This window comes from Stenella coeruleoalba, assembly GCF_951394435.1.
Source record: "Stenella coeruleoalba genome assembly, chromosome: 5".
Taxonomy (NCBI): Eukaryota; Metazoa; Chordata; class Mammalia; order Artiodactyla; family Delphinidae; genus Stenella; species Stenella coeruleoalba.
The window spans coordinates 112,178,836-112,203,713 of NC_137150.1; positions in this window are offsets into that span (position 1 = coordinate 112,178,836).

Sequence of the window (24,878 nt, forward strand, 5' to 3'; positions counted from 1 at the left end):
GAGGGAACCATTTTAAAATATTTGCCAACCACCTGGTTTGACCTGAAAAAATTCACACAAGGAGGCAAAGGAAAATCTACTTTTTGTCATTATTTATTTAGTAAAAGATTCATTCTGTTTTTCCTCTAAAAGTGTATCATAGCCTAATCTTACTCCGTGACACAAAGTTGGACCCTCATCACACAGTGTCATTGACTTCATGGCTTTATGCTGTATCAGGGAATTCAGGTGATAAATAATTAACAAGCACAATGAATTGGAAATAGAAAAGGATATTTCAACTGTTTAACTCATTGATTTTTTTGTTTGTTTATTTATTATACTTTAGAATCTGATCTCATTGTTGAAAACACAACAGAAACTCAAGCTGGGAAACAGACACATAAGCACTAAGAAAATGGAAGAGACAGAGAGGTTCAGAGATAAGGAGATAAGGAAAGAAAGAGAGAGGAGAGAGGAGAATCTAGATCTAGTAGACAAAGTCTGTGGCCAAATCTTTTGGGAGTATTTTTTCTTCTTGCTCTGCCTGTCTATTGCTCCTCCATTTGTTTGTTCATAAAATAAATTCCTAATTGAGCACGCAGAATAAATATATATAATAACAAATTGGAATTTTTACATCAGAATAATTTCAATACAAAATCTGTACTCTTTTCTCTCATAAGAGAAAAGCATACATCCCTTTTCCCTTCACTCACCACACACCCACATGAAATTGAAATCTTTCACCTATATTCTAGCTGAATAAACGAATACATTTGTTTCATCAATTCTGTTCTTTCTGCATTCGTCTTCCCCATACCATAGATATGACTAGCTTTTACATTGCTAAATACCTTTACAGTTTTAAAGATATGGCTTACATTTGTACCGCATAAATAAGTGGGGGAGGAAATGTTTTGTATTATGACTTTAGGTGATCAAAAAAAAAATTATCACTGCAGTAAGGGAATAGCTGCTGTTAATGCTGTCTTTTGGATGCTTTTATGGGACTCCTATAAAAGAATTATTCGTGTCAAGATTAAAAGTAGTGTTTCATAACAATGTGGAAAGTGGCCATCAGACCAGTTAATGTGCAATTCTGGTCATTCCCATCAGAATCAGCAAGAGCATATCATCATGCGATTACTAGAAAAATGAACAGCACTGTTCAATTAATTAAATGATATGCTTGTTCATCTTACAGGTCAAGCAGATAATTGTGCTGAGAATTGCTTTGAAATCATGCATGGTTCAACTTAGCCCTTTTCAATCCCAGGAGAGATTTGCAGGTCACACTGCATATCACATTTCTTGTGGATGAGGGACTAATACTAGCTAATCCTGTTAGCATACACAATGGGATAAGAGATAGCTAAAGATTCACATTTACTGGTACAAGTTAACATGCCCATTAAAGAGGCCTTGCATGCTTTCATCTACTTTTTTGGTAGGCCATTATAATATAATAATTATATTAGATTTCACTGGGTATATTTTTCTATGAATGTTTATGATGCCATCAACTTCACTTGATCTTTATGTAACTTTGTATACCCAATAATCAATTGCACAGATAAAACTTAGCACCTTTCCCCCGAAAAAAAAAACAAGCAATTGAAAAATAAGGGTAGATATTGATTTGTCCCTTAATGCTGAAATTCCTAGTCATCTTTAAATATAGTATATTAAGTAAACATTGAAAATTTTTTTAAAAACTAATTTAAGGGAAATACAATACCCATATCAATCAGAAGATCTTTAGTAGTTTAAATGAATACTTTTTGTTGACCATATAATATGTATTGTATCTTTATTACTTTAGAGCATAATTTTTATTTATTAAATGCTTTCAAAACAGCAGTAAACAAACACACACAGAAAAAGCTTCCCTATCTTTATTTTCTATAAAGTATAGAAAATTCTGGGTTTTTTTACGTTTTTATTGGAGTATAATTGCTTTACAATGGTGTGTTAGTTTCTGCTTTATAACAAAGTGAATCACTTATACATATACATATATCCCCATATCTCTTCCCTCTTACGTCTCCCTCCCTCCCACCCTCCCTATCCCACCCCTCTAGGTGGTCACAAAGCACCGAGCTGATCTCCCTGTGCTATGCGACTGCTTCTCACTAGCTATCTATCTTACATTTGGTAGTGTATATATGTCCATGCCACCCTCTCACTTTGTCCCAGGTTACCCTTCCCCCTCCCCGTGTCCTCAAGTCCATTCTCTAGTAGGTCTGTGTCTTTATTCCCGTCTTGCCCCTAGGTTCTTCATGACCTTTTATTTTTTTTCTTAGATTCCATATATATGTGCTAGCATACGGTATTTGTTTTTCTTTTTTTTTTTTAACGTCCTTATTGGAATATAATTGCTTTACAATGGTGTGTTAGTTTCTGCTTTATAACAAAGTGAATCAGTTATACATATACATATGTTCCCATTATCTCTTTCCTCTTGCATCTCCCTACCTCCCACCCTCCCTATCCCACCCCTCTAGGTGGTCACAAAACACTGAGCTGATCTCCCTGTGCTATACAGCTGCTTCCCACTAGCTATCTAACTTACGTTTGGTAGTGTATGTATCTCCATGCCACTCTCTCACTTTGTCCCAGCTTACCCTTCCCCCTCCCCATATACTCAAGTCCATTCTCTAATGGGTCTGCGTCTTTATTGCCCTCTTGCTCCTAGGTTCTTCATGACCATTTTTTTTTTCAGATTCCATATATATGTATTAGCATACGGTATTTGTTTTTCTCTTTCAGACTTACTTCACTCTGTATGACAGACTCTAGGTCCGTTGACCTCACTACAAATAACTCAATTTCGTTTCTTTTTATGGCTGAGTAATATTCCATTGTATATATGTGTCACATCTTATTTATTCATTCATCTGTCAATGGACACTTAGGTTGCTTCCACGTCCTGGCTATTGTAAATAGAGCTGCAATGAACATTTTGGTACATGACTCTTTTTGAATTATGGTTTTCTCAGGGTATATGCTCAGTAGTGGGATCCTGGGTCGTATGGTAGTTCTATTTTTAGTTTTTAAGGAACCTCCATACTGTTCTCCATAGTGGCTGTATCAATTTACATTCCCACCAACAGTGCAAGAGGGTTCCCTTTTCTCCACACCTTCCCCAGCATTTATTGTTTGTAGATATTTTAATGATGGCCATTCTGACCGGTGTGAGGTGATACCTCATTGCAGTTTTGATTTGCATTTCTCTAATGATTAGTGATGCTGAACATCCTTTCATGTGTTTCTTGGCACTCTATATATCTTCCTTGGAGAAATGTCTATTTAGGTCTCCTGCCCATTTTTGGATTGGGTTGTTTGTTTTTTTGATATTAAGCTGCATGAGCTGCTTGTATATTTTGGAGATTAATCCTTTGTCAGTTGCTTCATTTGCAAATATTTTCTCCCATTCTGAGGGTTGTCTTCTCGTCTTGTTTATGGTTTCCTTTGCTCTGCAAAAGCTTTTCAGTTTCATTAGGTCCCATTTGTTTTGTTTTGGTTTTATTTCCATTTCTCTAGGAGGTGGGTCAAAAAGGATCTTGCTGAGATTTATGTCATAGAGTGTTCTGCCTATGTTTTCCTCTAAGAGTTTTATAGTGTCTGGACTTAAATTTAGGTCTTTAATCCATTTTGAGTTTATTTTTTTGTGTAGTGTTAGGGAGTGTTCTAATTTCATTCTTTTACATGTAGCTGTCCCATTTTCCCAGCACCACTTATTGAACAGGCTGTCTTTTCTCCATTGTATATTCTTGCCTCCTTTATCAAAGATAAGGTGACCATATGTGCGTGGGTTTATCTCTGGGCTTTTTATCCTGTTCCATTGATCTATATTTCTGTTTTTGTGCCAGTACTATACTGTCTTGATGACTATAGCTTTGTGTTATAGTCTGAAGTCTGGGATCCTGATTCCTCCAGCTCCGTTTTTCTTTCTGAAGATTGCTTTGGCTATTCGGGGTCTTTTGTGTTTCCACACAAATTGTGAAATTTTTTGTCCTAGTTCTGTGAAAAATGTCATTGGTAATTTGATATGGATTGCATTGAATCTGTAGATTGCTTTGGGTAGTAGAGTCATTTTCACACTCTTGATTCTTCCAATCCAAGAACATGGTATATTTCTCCATCTGTTTGTATCATCTTTAATTTCTTTCATCAGTGTCTTATAATTTTCTGCATACAGGTCTTTTGTCTCCTTAGGTAGGTTTATTCCTAGGTATTTTATTCTTTTTGTTGCAATGGTAAATGGGAGTGTTTTCTTCATTTCATTTCAGATTTTTCATCATTTGTGTATAGGAATGCAAGAGATTTCTGTGTATTAATTTTGTATCCTGCTACTTTACCAAATTCATTGATTAGCTCTAGTAGTTTTCTGATAGCATCTTTAGGATTCTCTATGTATAGTATCATGTCATCTGCAAACAGTGACACCTTTACTTCTTTTCCAATTTGGATTCCTTTTATTTCTTTTTCTTCTCTAATTGCTGTGACTAAAACTTCCAGAACTATGTTGAATAAGAGTGGTGAGAGTGGGTAACCTTGTCTTCTTCCTGATCTTAGTGGAAATGGTTTCAGTTTTTCATCACTGAGGACGATGTTGGCTGTGGGTTTGTCATATATGGCCTTTATATGTTGAGGAAAGTTCCCCCCACCCCTACTTTCTGCAGGGCTTTTATCATAAATGGGTGTGGAATTTTTTTCAAAAGCTTTCTCGGCATCTATTGAGATGATCATATGGTTTTTCTCCTTCAATTTGTTAATACAGTGTATCACATTGATTGATTTGCATATATTAAAGGATCCTTGCATTCCTGGAATAAACCCCACTTGGTCATGGAGTATGATCCTTTTAATGTGCTGTTGGATTCTGTTTGCTAGTATTTTGTTGAGGATTTTGCATCTATGTTCATCAGTGATATTGGCCTGTAGTTTTCTTTCTTTGTGACATCTTTGTCTGGTTTTGGTATCAGGGTGATGGTGGCCTCATAGAATGAGTTTGGGAGTGTTCCTCCCTATGCTATATTTTGGAAGAGTTTGAGAAGGAGAGGTGTTAGCTCTTCTCGAAATGTTTGATAGAATTCTCCTGTGAAGCCATCTGGTCCTGGGCTTTTGTTTGTTGGAAGATTTTTAATCACAGTTTCAATTTCAGTGCTTGTGATTGGTCTGTTTATATTTTCTATTTCTTTCTGGTTCAGTCTCGGAAGGTTGTGCATTTCTAAGAATTTGTCCATTTCTTTCAGGTTGTCCATTTTATTGGCATAGAGTTGCTTGTAGTAATCTCTCATGATCTTTTGTATTTCTGCAGTGTCAGTTATTACTTCCCCTTTTTCATTTCTAATTTAATCTTAACTAAATTCAGTTTTAGAAATGAGTTAATGATCAAAAAATTGAAGATTAAAAAAAACTATGGAATATTATTTATTGCAGCAATCTTTGTTTTCAAGTTAGAAAACAGAGGTCCAGAGAGGTTAAGCAATTTTCAGAAGATTACACAGATATTCAGTGGTAGCATGTGGAATGACCCTCAGGTCTTTTAACCTCTAAGGCATTTTGTATTGAACCACAATTTGGCCCTGATACAAGCTACTTAATAATTATTTCTGATCTGAGTCACAGACTTTCTGTACAGCAGCACAAAAATCGATCATTAAAACCACCAATAGGGCTTCCTTGGTGGCGCAGTAGTTGAGAGTCTGCCTGCCGATGCAGGGGACACTCCCGGTCCGGGAAGATCCCACATGCCGCAGAGTGGCTGGGCCCGTGAGCCATGGCTGCTGAGCCTGCGCGTCCGGAAGCCTGTGCTCCGCAATGTGAGAGGCCACAACAGTGAGAGGCCCGCTTACCGCAAAAAAAAAAAAAAAAAAAAAACACCAATGAACCAACTGAATAATTGTAGTGGGACTACTGGATTATTAGACTAAGAAAAATTAAATGGCCTGGGGAGAAACAACCAAGCCTGCTTCTGTCAAAGAATATTCTCAGAAAACTTGCTGAATAAATATAATTTACATATTATAGATTGGGCTAGTCTTTATTTGGAATACTTAAGACATTATGCTATCTCAAATATCTTACAGAGTTGGATGCTCTTTTATCTATAAATGACAAATATTCCTTTACTTATCTATTTCCTGATAGCTATATGAAATGAACCTCAGCCTTACTACCCACAGAAATAAGTAGTAGTATCTGTGTATATTTGTACTGGTCAATAATAATTTTATTTTAGCAAAATCAAGACAGTAGCACCTCAAGGTGAAAGGAGTCGCTTTGTTTGTTACAGTCTGAAAATAAAAGATTCATTATTATTTAGAAATTCCTTTTACTGTAACACTTAAAATACTAATATAATGTAGTTAGTTTTATCCTGATATTCTGGAATAGTCTTGTGAATAATTTATTTGCAATCATGTTAGAACATGGATATTTTTTTTTTGATAAGATTAAATTTACTTTTTTTTAAACATCTTTATTGGAGTATAATTGCTTTACAATGGTGTGTTAGTTTCTGCTGTATAACAAAGTGAATCAGCTATACATATACATATATCCCCATATCTCTTCCCTCTTGCATCTCCCTCCCACCCTCCCTATCCCACCCCTCTAGGTGGTCACAAAGCACGGAGCTGATCTCCTTGTGCTGTGTGGCTGCTTCCCACTAGCTATCTATTTTACATTTGGTAGTGTATATAAGTCCATGCCACTCTCTCACTTCATCCCAGCTTACCCTTCCCCCTCCCCATGTCCTCAAGTCCATTCTCTATGTCTGTGTCTTTATTCCTAACCTGCCCCTAGTTTCTTCAGAGCCTTTTTTTTTTTTTTTAAGATTCCATATATATGTGTTAGCATATGGTATTTGTTTTTCTCTTTCTGACTTACTTCACTCTGTATGACAGACACCAGGTCCATCCATCTCACTACAAATAACTCAATTTCATTTCTTTTTATGGCTGAGTAATATTCCATTGTATATATGTGCCACATCTTTTTTATCCATTCATCCGTTGATGGACATTTAGGTTGCTTCCATGTCCTGGCTATTGTAAATAGAGCTGCAGTGAACATTTTGGTACATGACTCTTTTTGAATTATGATTTTCTCAGGGTATATGCCCAGTAGTGGGATTGCTGGGTCATATGGTAGTTCTATTTTTAGTTTTTTAAGGAACCTCCATACTGTTCTCCATAGTGGCTGTATCAATTGACATTCCCACCAACAGTGCAAGAGGGTTCCCTTTTCTCCACACCCTCCGCAGTATTTATTGTTTGTAGATAATTTAATAATGGCCATTCTGACCAGTGTGAGGTGATACCTCATTGTAGTTTTGATTTGCATTTCTCTAATGATTAGTGGTGTTGAGCATCCTTTCCTGTGTTTGTTGACAATCTGTATGTCTTCTTTGGAGAAATGTCTATTTAGGTCTTCTGCCCATTTTTTGATTGGGTTTTTGTTTTTCAGATATTAAGCTCCATGAGCTGCTTGTATATTTTCGATATTAATCCTTTGTCAGTTGCTTTGTTTGAAAATATTTTCTCCCATTCTGAGCGTTGTCTTTTCATCTTGTTTATGGTTTCCTTTGCTGTGCAAAAGCTTTTAGGTTTCATTAGGTCACATTTGTTTATTTTTGTTTTTATTTCCATTTCTCTAGGAGGTGGGTCAAAAAGGATCTTGCTGTGATTTATGTCATAGAGTGTTCTGCCTATGTTTTCCTCTGAGAGTTTTATAGTGTCTGACCTTACATTTAGGTCTTTAATCCATTTTGAGTTTATTTTTATATATGGTAGAACATGGATATTTAATCATGTACTATAAATTTATCACATCCCTCTTTGCAATAAAATAGTACTCAGTGTAAGAGAGATGTAACTTGGACTCTGTCCAAAAGAATTTATTTATATAGTTGATACAAAGAGTTTCAAACACCAATGCCTACAGGGTCCAGAGAGTCATGAAATGGCCTGGATATAAGAAAATAGGAAATGGTGGGATGGTGTAGGGAGCATCTACTCCCTAAACCAGTTCTTTTCATATGGGAATTCCAGGCCTTTGTTAACAGAACTTCCAGTTTCTCAAAGGACAATAGTAAATAAGATTTATATTTTAAATTTCCTAATTTGTAAATATTGGATTATATTATTCTCCATGCAGAACAAATACACATACTTGAGGATTATATGCAACATGCAAAATCCCAGTGTACATTCACAGGAGAAAGATTCACAGTATGAAACAAATTGTCTGTATTAGAAGATTTCAGTGTCTGATGAACATTTTTTCTGCTTGTGCTATTATCTTTTGTTTATATAATCTTTCAGAAAAGATATTTCCTGCTGTTTCCCATCTGCAGCTTTTTTAACTATCTCATGTATCAGAAGAATTATTCTAGAACATATTTTAAATAATTTTTATTACTGCCAGAGCATGCATTTCTACAAATAGATCCATAGATTATTTACCATTTTTTAGAGCTGATTTTATTTGGAATCCCATCCAATATGATTGTTTAATAAGATATTTATGTGAGATAACTTTTCTTTAAATACATAACTACAAACAACCTAAAATAGTACAAATGTTTATTTTAAACTCTAAATTTTTCAACACAAATAAAATCAAGATCCCCTGCCTTGTCCCCACCCCCCGCCAAAATGCCCATCTTTTTAAATGTACTTTATATGGTTATATTTTATCCATGAGGCTACTTCTATAGTAATGATCCATGGCTCAGGCAAGAATGTAGAAATGCAGAAACATTCTAAGGGTAAAGCAATGTAATCTACCACCCAAGACGCCAGCACAGAGGAGGCTGATGAAAATAGTGCATGTGCTGGACTAAACAGAGAATAATTAAGAACTCTTTAAGAGTCATGAGTTAGGCAAGTCTAATCTAAAAATGTTTTGGAGGATAAATTCCTTAGAAGGAATTTTTTAAAATGTTGAGTTTGAGGTATGACGGTCAAAGTCTTTGCTGAATTTTTTTCTGAAATTGTAGTTCTGTCACAATAAGGCCATATCTGAAACCAAAGTCTAATTCTGTGGTTAATTTTAGTTAAGTAGGATGTTTAAAAAATCAGGTGGAATCTTAAAAAATACATATGTTATCTTATATCAGCTTAGGAGATCTTGCAGCTGTTCATATTTTCACTTCATAGCACGTGTCACTGTGACAAATGAAAAATATTTTCATCCACTAGGATTACTGGGTTGCTAAAAAGCAATAAACAAACTGTAACAAGAATTATGTATGTAACTGACAGTTCATCAGACTGTTCAGAGTGGAAATGAAGAAAATGAGAAGACTGGATAAAGTGTTTTCTGCTGACAAATGGTCTACATTACATTAATAATTTATTAGCTAAAATTTGTGATTATTACTAGTTAATGTGGTTAGTATTGACTTATTTTAATGATTTCTCAAAATATCCAGGGTGAAACTATTAGACACAGCTCCCTCTGAAATCATCTTTCCTGTAGCTTTTTCATCTCCAAGGTGGGTTTCTATCGGTGGTCCTCTTTCAGAAAGGGAAAAGAGGTTGCTTAAAATGTCCCCATATTTTTCACCTTAGTCCAACTGAATATAATGGTGTGTTGCTTTTCAATTCTTTCTTCTTTCTAACTATTAATATTAAAGTAGTGAAAAATTGTTTTGAATGCAGGGACCTCTTGAGAAAGGAGTCTTAGTGAGACTTCAACAAAAGTAGCAGAGTGTTATCACTCAATATAATGAATAAAAAATTCCAGTTAATAGAGTGGATATATTAACAGACTCTATAAAATACTATGCTTCAGAGATAGCCCACAGGGAAGAACAAAGATTCCTAGTCAAATGGATTTGAAAAATCTATGTAACATTCCATAGCATTAGAATCAGTTGTCCTGCAGAAAGGTAATATGTTTAATTTCACTGTAGACATCACTTCTTTAAACAAAACATATAAAAAGTCACCTCAAATTTTTATGGAAATCCAGGAATAAATCATGTATGCATAATTCATATTACTCTAAGTGATTTTTGAGTATAGAATCAGAAATTTTAAAAAACTTAAAAGATAATGTCCCTCTTCCTGGCCTTGAAGCATATCTGTGACCTAAATTGCCCCCAGACAGATATGAATCATTTCCATTCTGGTAATTAGCATTCTAATTAGCTTTCTAGAATGAGTTGTCTAAGGTTTTAAAATACAAGTTGCTTTAAAAAATCTATTTGATGAAAATCTAAAAAAAAAAAAAAGCTCGTAATATGGACTCTTATTATCAATGCTTATTTCATTAATAAAAAATCATAAAATTAACAAACACCTAAGAGAGGATTTATGATCCTCTCTGCCTGATGAGGTGTAGGGAAAGAGAAAAATCAGCAAAAATTTAAGTTACTATTTACTTTCCAAGGATGTGTGCCGGTACTAAATATTTCCCCTGAATTTCTAACGATGTATTAGTCTGGATTTTATTTTTCCATTAACATCCGAAATAGCACTTTTCTTCTTAAAAAGCATGAGGATTTCATTTCCTTAATGTAATGTTCTTGTATGTGCATATATGGCATAAATAAAGATATAAGAATCATTAATGTCTGCCATTTATGGCATTTAAGTTGCAGAGTTAATGAAAATCAAGTTGTCCAAGAGGGGAAATACTTTAATAAGTGTTGCCAAAACAGGAAGGAAGAATGAGTCCTCTGTACATACAGTGATCATGCACACATGCTCTCTTTAATTTCTCTGTATGTAAATGGGTGGACTGAGACCGTATGTCTATTATGCAAACAGTCCTTTGTCCTGTCAGGAGACCGAGGGAAAAAACCGTAATCCTTGATGTACTGGAGAATGTTCGCTAGTCCTCAGGGACTGACTGTCATTTAATTTGGACAAGTTAGTGTCTGCCTTAGCTCTGTGTATTTACATATAAATTGTTTGTTGGGGGGTGGGGCAGAGAGGAAAGATATATTACAAACTGCTTCCCCAGATTATTTTATGATGTCTACTTTCATGTGGGGTGTGTCCTCAGCAAATGAGTGGTATAGGGGAAAAATAAAAATGGAGGATATATATTCCCCCACATGTGGGAAATGAGCATCAGCAGAAAAGAAACTGTTAGCACGTGATCTATTTCTACATATAGTGAAAGAGAATTGATTTAATATGGAGGCTTATTGCTATTTGGGCATAAGTGCGTATGACCTGCAGAGCTAATACACCCTTGTGCCAAGCAGGACTCATAGATTGCTCATGGATACTGCAGTTTTGCCCTGATTCATTAGCATCCAATGATCCACGTATAGATTATCACCTGCCTGGGCCAGCATGAGTCAGATGCACATGGATTTTAGGACAGGGAATGTGTATTTGACAAAGCTTTTTATAGACACTGTCATCATTTTCTAAGATATGGGATTTGAGACATAGCAGTTCAGAGATCGTTCTGTTGGACGACCAGGATTTGAGGCACAGCAGTTCAGAGATCGTTATGTTGGACAACCAGGAAATTTATACAACATTCTTAAACCAAAGGACTTTTATGGTAGAGGCAGGGGTTCAGGGCAGTTAGGTGAGGGAAGAGACGATTAATCTCAAAGTAAATAGTATACTACAAAACTGCAAAAATAATTACATAGCAGTTACTAACAGAAACTGAAGGCAAAATAAAAGCACCAGGATGGACCTTAATGCCTCTTGGCACATATAAACCACCTGCTACATTTTTGTTTCAAAGTTAACATTTGTTGAGCACTTCCTGTGTGTCCGGCATTGTACTAAATACTTAATATGCATTTGCACGAAGAATTCTTCCTACAATTTTATAGGGTCAGTAATTTCACTTTTTCCCTTGTCCCCATTAACATAAGAAGGTTAAGTAACTTGATCAAAGTCACACAGTCAAGAAAGAGAGCCAGACCCATATGAGTGTTCATTCCACATTTTAACCACTATGTTACGTGGCCTAACATTTGGCCTTTTCTTTATTAATTTCCTTTATTCCTATTGTTGTACACATGTGAATGAATTGAGGATATTTGAACCAAGAATTTCCTACCACAGTAATGACCATTTGCCATTGACCATTTGTTTGCCACCCAGCAACTCAAATTAACCCCTGTCACTATATGACAAGTGGAGGGTTGCTATTATTTTTTAATTTCTTACTAAGCTTTTACTGGGCAAAAATTTTACAAATATTTCACACTCAGGGAGAGGAGTTGGGATGGAGGAACATTAAGATGATGGTTGCTATAGAAACTGCCATCTAGGAAATTGGAGAGAAAGAGAGAGAGAGCCTGATTTCTCACCGAGAAATGAAACGAATCCCCTCAGTTTCTCAAGACATCAGAAAAATGTAAAGCTTTCTTTGACGCCAATGGCATATCTTTGCAGCCAACTCATTGAACTAATTTAATATAATTTGACTTATTTAGGACCTATTTATATCATTTCTACCTTCAAAATAATTGGAGACAGCATACAAAATTAAACATAAACAATGAAAACGGTCATTAGAGGTAAAACAACAAAAGAGGAAATTACTTAATTTGACAACTGAATCATGAATTTGACAGTAAACCTGTTGAAAGTTTAACCTAAAAATAGAAGATGTGTTAATATTTGTATTTGACAACTCAGATACAATTTTAAGTTCAAATAAAATAATTCATGAATTTGTTTTCTGATCTGTCATGATACAACTTGGTTTGATGTTGACTTTAGCTTTAACAAACATCTTTTGTTTTTTTTGTTTGTTTGTTTGCGGTACACGGGCCTCTCACTGTTGTGGCCTCTCCCGTTGCGGAGCACAGGCTCTGGACGCGCAGGCTCAGCGGCCATGGCTCACAGGCCCAGCTGCTCCGTGGCATGTGGGATCTTCCCGGACCGGGGCACGAGCCCGTGTCCCCTGCATCAGCAGGCGGACTCTCAACCACTGCACCACCAGGGAAGCCCTAACAAACACCTTTAAGGAATCATTTTATTTAGGATTTAAGAAGACTAGGGAAATTACATTGGTGGCCAGACCTCAAGTAAGAAAAGTACCAAAGTCTATACTGAGAGCTGGACCCAGAATGGGCTCGTCAGCAAAACCTAGATTTGGATCTATGATCTCACACAGATTAGCTGTATGGTCTTGGGGAAGTTATGAAATCACTCCAAACTTCAGCTTATTCACCTACAAAGTGAATTCAATAAGAATATCAGCCTCAGTTTTTTTAGTGCTGTTGAAAATAAACGTGAAAATGTGAGTAGAATATTTAGCACAGTTCCTCATACATAGTAAGCTCTGAATAAGTAGTAGCTCTTATACTATTATTAGTTGGAAATGTTAGGGGGAAAAAGTCCCTGAGAGACCACAGAAAGGAAGTTGTTGGACAGAAGAAGACATAAAATATAACACAAGATAATATATTATAATATTAAAGTATATACACATATATATTTCTATATATCTGTCCAACATATACATATAATATAATAAAATAAATAAAAATAATAGCCTAGAAGATAGGTGTAAGGTGTAATTAGCTCTGGATCAGTAATACATGGTTCCAGGTAGGAAACTAGCCAAACTTTACATTTGTGTTTTACATTTGTGTTACAAGTTAAAACTATTTTGTAACATAAAAGTGAGTTCAAATTTGTTATGTCTTGGCACACACATTATGAGCTGGTTGTCAATTTCAAGATAGGCTTAGATTTATTAGGTGTAGTTAAATTTAATAGACATGCTTGAACTAGGCCTGTTTTACTTCCATAAAACATGTTGGTAGTAGTACTTTCCCAGACTGCTTTTTTTCAGCACTGAGTTTCACAACACACATGTACAGTATTTTAAAGACTTAAAGAAGTGCTGAATCATAATGAGGGTGGTTTTTGAAATACTGTGATATGTATTGTGAAACTTCAATTTGTTTAGAATGTTTTTCTTTTCAATATCCCACTTACTTCCCAAGTGAATTTGAAGTGAATCACAATAAAAGCCTCAGATATAATAGGAGCATTAAACACACCACACACACACACACACACACACACACACACACACACACACACACACACACACACACACGAAGCGGAGCTCTGAAATAGCGTTAGGGTATACAAAGAAAGGAGGATGTAGAGAATCGCAGCTATGAGAACCAGAAATGTAGGCTAAGGGGGTGTGGCTGTGAGCGTGAAATTAATCTAGGAGTAGCCAATTATAAAGGTAAACTTGGTGAGTCAGTTTCATGATCATCCTTACCAGATAAAGGCAAATTTCCCCCTAAGCTCCATGAGGAATAAACGGAGCACCATGATTTCCACGTAAAGGACTCTTGAACACCTGTGGACAATGTCTTCCTCAATAATGACTTTTTAAAAAATGTAGAATGATTTAAGTATTATTTTTGTGTGTCATTCAAATTTAATTAGAAAATATTTTAATCCCATGTGTAGTATTTACTAACACATAACGTTTGGCTTTATCAATTTGCTGTCACTAATATTATAGATATTATTATTGGGTTTTTATTTTTCTGCATATTCTGATAAACACAGATTATTACTGAAAACCTTCTGCATCTGGAGCCACCATCAGTCTCTCTACCACATTTTAGGATATTTTTCATATTCAACAGTTTATTCATGATTCATACACACACAAAACAAGTTAATCCGTTTGATTTTGGATTTGCAGAAAAGCATTTTCCAAATTGCCCCTTAACTCCAGCCTGTATTGTCTGATACGTGTTTAAATACATACAGAGTACTATACTTTTCCGTAAGTGAAAAACATGAATGGGATGCAGTGCAGAGAGGTTAAGGGTTTTGTGCTTTTGATCAGTCAAACAAGAAAAGGAAGCAACTGATACTGATCTAGAACCAAATAGAATAGCTCTGGAGCTTTCTGAAACAGTTCAAAATGCCTTTGGGAAAGTTATTTTTCAAAAGTGTCCTTCCATCTTATTTCCTCACCTGGCACCTCCGCCCCATGGGCATTCCTCCTTCAGAGAGCTGATGCCCAGATTGTGTCTACAAAGGAAACAATGTTTTCCTTCTTAATAGAATCCTAGAGAAAATGTCTCAAGTTCCCCACTCTGCTATTCAAGCTTAGAGTCAGCTTTCCATACACTGTGAATAAGAGATGGATCATTTCCAGAGCTCATCTCTCACAATTCTGAGGAGAAAAAGAGAAGACGAGTTTTGATTCGTCCTTCCCTATATAGAACATATGTTTTAAGTTTTATTTCTTTTAAATATAAAACTTATTTTCATTATAATATAAAAATATAACTATATACTACGCAGTAAACTGCATGTATTCAAGTCTGAAAATTGATTCTAGTATGCTGAAAAATAAAAACCACACAAAATAGCGATGTGGCTTTCCTGTATCAATTGACTCATATACCTCGATTGACTTTCTCATATTTTTCAGAAATAACAACAAATTCCTTTTGCACAAAGCAATGCAACAAAATAATAATCTTTAATTATTAGTTTTTAGTATTCCAGCCTCCTTAACAGAATGCATTTTTCATGTATTTTCTATAATTACACATGATATTCAAATTTTCTTTCGTATAAAGATTCTCCAGTAAAATAGATCTTGATATATTGTGTTCTGTATTGATATTATGTTCATTTTATAGATAAGAAAGAATGTTTTAATTCCAGAGGTAGCTTTTAAAAGTCTTTTACGTGAAATCACAGTGACCAAAAATAAAAGTAAAATTAAGCTGTTTTATTTAGACCTGTTGCCTTTATCTTCTCATATATTATGTTTACAAACCAATGGGTACATACACAAATATAATTCCTTTCCAATTATATTGCATAAGTCATCTAATATAACATTTTGAGATAATAAAAACTTGCTGATAGGTAGTTCTTGTTTTCCAGACAACAAGCCTTAAAAAAATTCTTAATTTATTCATTCTCATCTAGGATTAGAAGGTAGTACTTTCACTCCTGTCCTTCATGTTAACTTGGTAGGTTATCTGCTGTATATCATTTAACCTCTGAGTTTTCCTTTTGTCATATGTAAAAATGATTGCTCCAATGAGATTACGCCTGTGAAAAACGTGTTTCTTCAACTACACTACCCAGGAAGACTTAAAGACCTATAGATTTAGGGTACCTTAAAAGAACAGTACATAAAAGATTATGGCAATTTGAAGCCCATCTCTCCCCACATAACCAGAAAGTGAACTGACTTTGTTATAACTCCCTTGGTTAGAACTCTTTAGTGATGTCCCCTCGCCTTCTCTGCACAGCAGAAAATTCTCAGCAAGGTTTGCAAAGTCATTTGTGAGCTGGCTCTGCCTTGATTCTCAAACCTCATCTCTTACATCTCTCAGCCCCCTCCCTAATCAACACCAAACCCCTCCTACAACCTCACGCGTGCGCGTGTGCGCACGCGCACACACACACACACACACACACACACACACAGTAACTTCCTTACAAAGCCTTGCTTTATGTGTTCCCTTTTGCTTCTGGCCCCTTGCATAGATGCATCTCTTTGCTATCCTTCTCTCCTCCCTCTTTTAGGTCCAGGTGACTGTTCACTTCCATCTACAGGAAACCTTCATACAACTCCCTCCTGTAAGGGAGGGAGTTCCCTCCCTCCAATAAGCCACAAATTTTCATATCTTCAAGCCTTATCCAACCAAATGGAATATGCCTTTTTATTTATCTGACTCTGCCAAAAAAAGCTCTTGATGACAGTGCCTGCAGCTTGTTTGCCATTGTGTCCATATATACGTTGGGACACAGTAAGCATTTAATAATTAACTTTTGCAAAAAAAAAGAAAAAAAGAATTGAGGGAAACAAGGCAGAAGGGCAAAATGGAATCTAGCTGTCAGTTAGTCTCAAGCAAGACAAGAAATCAAAATAAAACTTAAGAGTGGAGAGGACAGGTAACCTAGTCTTAAACTATGCCCACAAATGGAAGTTACTAGAGAGAAGAAAGCTGAGAGATGGCACAGGCAGTTTTCAGAGGCTTGGAAAACTCTTCTAAGTATCATGGATAATCATGTTCAAATTCTAGAATGATTACTTGATTTGAGTTGGAGAGCTTAGATTACTTATCATCAATTATTGTCTGACATTAGGGTAGTTTAATTTTTTACAAATACATTTTTTTGTTGGAGAATTTCTCTTACCGATGGTTCCTAAAAAATACGTCAGGTTTTTTTTTTTCCTCTTGAATAGTTAAGGGAATAGTGGATGACATATCTAATTAAATTATTTGATGTCTTGTGGTATGTTCAAGTCTCAGTATGCCGTAAGCACAACAAATTATATCAGATTTCAAATGATTTATACACTAAAAAGTAGTTATGAATGGAAGTCAATGGCTTCTTTTTTTCAGTTTTAAAAGACAACAATTCACTTTATCTGAGTCTTGATGTAAAAGAAGTTATGGGGATTCTTAGGAAGCCTTAGTCATGGATTTCCTGGTTGCAAGAAACTCAAAACAATTCAACTAGCTCAATTAAATAATGTTTATCAAACGAGAGAGAAAGAGAGAGAGGAAGTATTGGCTTTCCGTGTGCCTAACACCAGACTAGACTTTATTCAACTAGAAAAGTAAGCACTTACTATCATCTGACAGATTGGCCTCTCATCGAAATTCCAAATTTTTGGATGAAAGAATCTGAACCACCCAATTTAGGCAATGCACCTTGCATCAGTTTAATCAGTTATGGCCAGAAAGTAGATGAGAATTGCTGATGATGTGATGTTGAAGAATAAATATAATGCTCTCCTTTCTGGTACAGATTATTGTGGAAAAATTTATGGAACAGATGGCCATGAACCTTCAAAAGAGGTTGACAAATAATAAGAAATTCTGTTATATGAGACTGTAAAGCTCTTTTACTAATGATTTTGGAAAAAAAATTTTTTTTTTCCTTTTCAAGTGGTATGTGAAAGACAGCTTATTTCTTCTAATTAAATTAGCTATTTGCTCAGTGTTTCCCGCACTTCCCACACTCTGGCTCAAGATTCTATACTTACAGTAAATTAACATTTTTTCTTGTGGTTCATTTGCTTTAAATGAGATTTAAATGTAATGCAATAGTGTAAAGTTAAAAGTGTCTTCGATTCAATCTTACTGAATATCACCATGCCAATGCAGTTTACGTAAATGTACTTGAAACCTTTATATGTTTTTGTAAATTGAGCTCATGAAGGGATGTCAGTATAATTGCTTGATTTTTTATGGCTCCAGATTGTAACATATTTTATGAATCAAGTATTCTTTACTACGCAGCTAATGGAATTATCTCTAAAATAGTTTTATAACACAGTTAAAATTAAGTTATTTCCTCAAAACGAATCCATTTATTCAACCCTCCTGGAAAGACTGATTTTTCTGAGAGGGATCCTGGTAATTTATCTCCATTGTCATTTTTTTTTTTTTACTAGAGAATCTAAGTTATTTTAACTATTTCTTAGTGGCAGTTAAATGTTACAAATGTTTTCCTTTTGATATTGCTTTACTTGGGCCTCTTTCAGTTGCAACTAACAGAAAACAAAAGCTAAATCAGCATAATCTAAAAAGTGTACTTATTAGTTCATATAGCCAGAAATCATTATGTCTGGCTTCAGGTTGGGGTCTGCATTGGCCTCAAACTTGTCACAAGGACCCAATCCTTCTTTCCACTTTCTCCAAAAAGCTATCATTTCTTTTTGGGAGGATGGCAGCTACACCCCATTTTTACATCCACTTCCCTGATAGCACCAAGCAGTGTCCCTGAATTGAGTCTTGTAGATTTCACATGGTCTAAAATGGGTCTTTTACTAAACTCTGAATCAATCACTATGCCTTGGAGATTACTGATTTCTTTTGCCTGTAAGCCGTAAATTACACTCTTGAGCAAATGGTGCCCTGGCAAATACATTCCCAGAGAATGAAAGAGTTCTAGTTGTTCAAACAAATTTAGGGTTGTAAAAAGAAATAAGGAGAATGGCCTACTACAGTATTGACTAATGATATAATCATTTAACAATGAAAATTAATATTTATTTAGCCCTGTCTTACTTAGGCCCAATATTAGGCATTTCCCTTACATTGGCAAAAGTCAGACATTATTATCTACATGCTATATAGGTGATGAGATAGCCACGTGGATAAATTGATCATCTAACCCATGATCTTGTAGTTTATAAGTGAAATTACTAGGCTTTGGGTCGGTCCTACCTCCACAGTTCCCTAATCAAATCACTTACTCTCACGTCCAAAAAGGAGAGGCTGGTCCTGATGATGTCTAACTGGCTTTCCATGTTGAAAATCTGATGAATCTATGATTATAAATAAACAGTTGCTCCTACCAAAGAAATGACTGAATTCTGACCATGCTTTTCAGCCTTACTGCCAAACTGTAATCTAGGCACTTAGCATCTTTGACCCTAATCTCTGCAGCATGTTTTTACTTAATCATGCTGCCTCAAGCTTTTCTCCTCCAACTCAACCTCACCATGGTTGTGTGATATTGTGCAGTAACAGATGTGATGATAGGGCTTCCCTAGTAGCGCAGTGGTTGAGGGTCCGCCTGCCCATGCAGGGGACACGGATTCGTGCCCCGGTCCGGGAAGATCCCACATGCCGCGGAGCGGCTGGGCCCGTGAGCCATGGCCGCTGAGCCTGCGCGTCCGGAGCCTGTGCTCCGCAGCGGGAGAGGCCACAACGGTGAGAGGCCCGCGTACCGCAAAAAAACAAAACAAAACAAAAAAAATGTGATGATATTCTTCTGTTCCTTCTACTTCTTCCTGTTGATTTTTGGATTAAGTTTAGACTCCTTAGCTTGATATACAAATGCTTTCATCTGAACACAACATGCAATTCAAAACCATATTATTCCCCTTCTCTCTAAATCCTCACTCACATTGAACTTTTTGCTATTTCCCAAACTCCCCATGTTTTTAAATTTCCCATTCTTCCTGAGTTCTCCTTTTTGGCCAACTCCTTCTGGTCTTTCAAAGGAATGATGAAGAATAATACATTACTGTGCAGTCTTTCCTGATTCCCCCAAGGAAAGCTAGTCAAGCCTTCCTGTGTGTAGCATCAGCATTTGCATGGAGAAGTGTAAAGAGCTTTGGCAAATAGATATGCAGTATAAAACTTCCTTATGTAAAATAAGCATGTTCTGTGTGTCTTCACTTTGCTTACCCCTAAAGTCAGCGTAAGAGTAGGTTCTGATATTTCTATCCTATCACAATAAAAGCATCATATGTGGAAGCCAATCAGCTACTGGTGCAAGCCTACAGGTGTTAGTAAATTGATGTCTTCATATTTCAATACTGAGTCTTCAATTTTCATTGGACCCAAATGTCATCTTGAGAAAATAAAGAAATTCATTAAGAAAAAAATAACTGATGTTTTAATTTATAGCAAGAATTCTAACTGCCAGAATATCAAGAAAATGGCACCATGGCGTCTTATATATCATTCTTCCCTATGATATTTCGAGAATGACAATTGATAACCTGAAGGCTATAGGATGAAAGTAGAATCAGAATAAGACCAATTGGATGTGTGATCTAGCTGGTGAGCGTAACAGAACTGGTTAGACTAATGATTCATGTCACTTGGATCGGGGTCAGGGTCAGATTCATAACTTTACCCACAACCCATAGAATATAGGGGTCTGAGCAAGTGAACAGTTGATCAAAGGTGTTTCTCTAGTGGGTGGAGTAACTAGACAAAGATGCGAGGAGGTAACGGCAGATTAGAAACTTTTTTAAAAATAAAGGAACGAGGTGAAACTCTGACTTGCAGCTACTAACAAGGACATTGGTTCTTTTATTTCCAAAAATCCTGTTCCTCACCAATATACTTTAACACAGATTACAGACTCTATGGCCATGGTGATACAGTGATCTGAAAAATATTAAGGATAAAAAGCCTTTCTATACTATGCTGGATTTGGGGAAACATAAAACAGAAAAATTTGAAAGACTGAGAGTATATTGTTCTCACAGTGATGTATAAATTAAGCAAGCAGGGAGTGGGAAGCAACCGCATAACACAGGGAGATCAGCTCTGTGCTTTGTGTCCCCCTAGAGGGGTGGGATAGGAAGGGTGGGAGGGAGACGCAAGAGGGAGGAGATATGGGGATATATGTGCACGTATAGCTGATTCACTTTGTTAGAAAGCAGAAACTAACACACCATTGCAAAGCAATTATACTCCAATAAAGATGTTAAAAAAATTAAAAGTAAAAATAAATTAAGCAAGCAGGGCTTTTAGGGAGAGTAGGGCCAGGTTTAGGAATGCTCACAAAATGTTGGCGCCTGGTAAGATGGTACATGGTCTGTGACAGTCCAAAAGCTGAAGGAAGTGCCTGCTTTTCTGTGATCCATATTCACCTACAATCATCGGACTTGAAGAGAACAATTGAACCACTCCCTCACACAATGAAAATTTTAACTGAAATTTATGTCAGCAAGTAAACTCAAAAGTCACCTTCCTTTTAGGCAACAGATTCATAGCAACACATTCACCTGCTGAATCTATTATGGAAAACTTGACTTTTAGGTTACATCCAAGCCTACTGAGTGTGAAGAACAGAATAATAGTTTTCCTCACGAAAATATGATTCTACATTCGCATCCGAATTTTTTCCTATAAAGTTTTGTTCTCTAAATGTTTTTTGATTAGGTAAAAGAAAGAGCACAAAATTAATGTGCTCAAGCTGGATTTCTGCGGGGAGTGTAAAACGTTAATTATCACACATTCTCTGAATGTAAAATTTCAAAATGACATCTCTTTTGACTGTCATACTGATTGTGAGTGTGTATATGTGTGCTTACCATTTTACTTCATTTTGAATATGTAAAGAAGGGAGTTCATACTGAAAACATTTATGAAAATATTTTAGTTCTTCATTAATCAATTAATGAAGATATTTAATTAATTATGAAATTATTTCATAATATTCTCATAATATGAGAACCAAACTGTAAAGACAAATATATTTGTATTTAACTAAGTTATTTTGTACTTCAATTAAATGTTCTAGCTAGTAAGTGACGGCATAATTTGGCACTAACTTTTGTTTTATTTGTTACAAAAAATGACAAAATCATCCTCTCACCCATCTTTAGGCTAATCTGTCAATCTGTCATACTTCCTTTATCTCTTAAAATAATATATTCCCTCTTGTATGTATGTTCCAGAGAAGAGTTATCTGCAAACATCAGTCCTTGTATTCTTTTAGCTAATGATTCTATTTGCTGTTTGAAAGCAATTAGTGTGGCCTAAAGATTCTGTTCAAGGAAGGAGCCCATGGGAGAAGTTAAGAGACAGATGAAAGACTGCGGGAAGACATACTTAGAAAGTCAAAAACCCACAAGGGATTTATAACTAGAATATAAAAGTAATTTCTCCAAGTCAAAAAAAGAGAAAGAAAAAAGGGCAGGAACCACAAGAAAAATATGGGTGAAGTTATAAAAAAAACAACTTGCAATGTAGGAAACCCAAAAGCTAACAAACTTGAAGTATGCTCCAATCCATTGGGAATTAGAGACACGCTAATTAAAACAACAATAACATATCACTTTACACCCAAGAGATTAGCAAAATTTAGAAAGCTGGATAATGCCAAGTGTTGGAAGGAGTAGCAGGAAATAGGAAACCTCCTGCACAGAATGTGGAACTATGCAGCCATCCAGAAAAGTAATCTGAGGTAGTTTTAATCCAATTAAGTTCACATACCTACTATAGCCCCACAACCCCACCACAAAACATAGCCTGGAGAAATCCTCATACAGGCTGTTACAGGACACACATAGGAAAGTTCTTGACAGTGTTATTTGTATTAGCAAGGAGTTGGAGGCAATGTAGGTACCTATCCCTGGGGAATGTGTAAGGAAAGGATGCAGGCTATACACTACTAAGTACCACACAAGACTTAAAGGCAACATACTAGATATTCCTACAGCAATAGGAATAGATCCTTAAGATACAATGCTGAGTCAAAAAGAATAAGGAAAAGCATCTATAGCAAATGTCATTTTTTTTTAAAAAGACATGCACACAAATCTCAATATTTTATAAGGACACATTAAAATAAAAGGATACCCATCAAAAACGTTTGAATAACAGCCTAAGTGAGGGGAGGGACAGGACAGTGGGGAATGGGGAGTGGGAATAGAAAGCAAGAAATGAACAAATAAGCCAAACAAAAGATGGGCTTCACACTACCGATGATATACGGTGCCAGGAACTATAAAGTCTGATTGACCCAACGCTCTACACCTGTGGTCCAAAAAAACCCCCAAAACAACAACAATTTTCAATTAACATACATTCAGATACAAATATAAGTGAACCACATACTTTGGGTATCCACCAGTTTCACTGATATTTCAGTCATTTACCCTACACATTTCTGTTTTTGACTTAAATTGAACTCCTTGAAACAATATGTCTGCTCACATCTAAAATCAAGATTTCCAGACAAAAACACTGCTAAGCTTCACTTGGGAACACTAACCCAACTTCAATCTCCCTTTCAGTGAGACTTCTCAAATTTCAAGGAATTTGTGACCCTCTTGACTACATAAAGGGCCAGTCTACTGAAGCAGGCCATTTATAATTTTGAGTTATCTGTTTAAACGGAAAGGGAAGTTGTCTTTGATTTCTAATAGAGATAAACTCTTTCCTGGGAATAGTGTTGCTTGTGGTTTTAAAGGCTCAATGATTCAGGGCCATTGCCTTCTTGTGCCAATTCAGGCGCTTTATGTGTCCAGACAAAATCTCTCTCAGCAAATGGCTTTGATATAAAACCACTGATATTTAAATATCAAAATATAACTCTTTGGCCTAGCAATAACCCTCCATGTGGGAGGCTTGGATGAGATTCCCAGACCTGCTCTCTTGTCCTTGGATCTACAGCATCTGGAAATGATACTTGTGGTCATGGTAATACTTCAGTCTGTCAGAGTATATTTTATCCAAATTTTTCAGTGTGCTTTGCAATTTATTAATCCTTGCAACACCTCTAGGAGGTAGGCAGATATTTTTTCCCTTGAGGAACTGAGGCAATAGACAGTGGAAATGAGAACTGCACAAGGCCAGGCAGCTGGATGAGAGGGTGGAAGGAAGTCCTTTGCACTTAGGAGAACAGGCAATCCCATTAAATGGTGAATTCATTTGACGCGACCATTAAACGAGTCTTAAAGGAAATTTTATAGCTTGTGAACAAAGAACAAGGTTTTGGAAACCAAAACTAATGAGGGCCTAAGGAACTGAAAAATAAATTGTGACATTTAAAATGTGCTTCTTAAATATTCTATTGCACATTCGAATTTACTAAGTTTAATCAGTGAGATTAGAAGAAAACACCAAAGATACTGAACTAAAAGCTTGCAAGTATGTGGGCCATGGTAGTATCTGTGTTTGGGAAATATAACTTCTTTGAAAGTATGTCTTCTTTTTATAAAAATAGAGTGACTTTTTGATACTGTTATCTCTTTCTTCTTTTTCATTTCTTAGCTGACCTCCATTTCATTTTTCTTTCTTCATGTAGATTAATCAAATTTTCCTGATGGCTAACGGTCAGCTTGTCTGTGCTCTCTGATCACCTGTGGAAACAATGATATAAAAGTCAAAGAGTGTGTTTTTTAATTTATTGCTAACTTTCTCTGAAATTTCTCAGATCCATTTTAGATTCTATTAGATTCTATTAGACTATTTGTAGCCCTAATATAAAATGCAGGAGTGTATAAATATAGTCTCTAAGGTATATCTTTCCAGATCATTCATTTATTCCACATTCCCCATTTATACCACAAGTAAATATTTACCAGACCTACTATATTTCAACCAGTGTTCAGAAACTGGAGATACCAACAATGAACAAGAAGCAAACCTATTACAAACTTTTTAGTTATTGGGGACT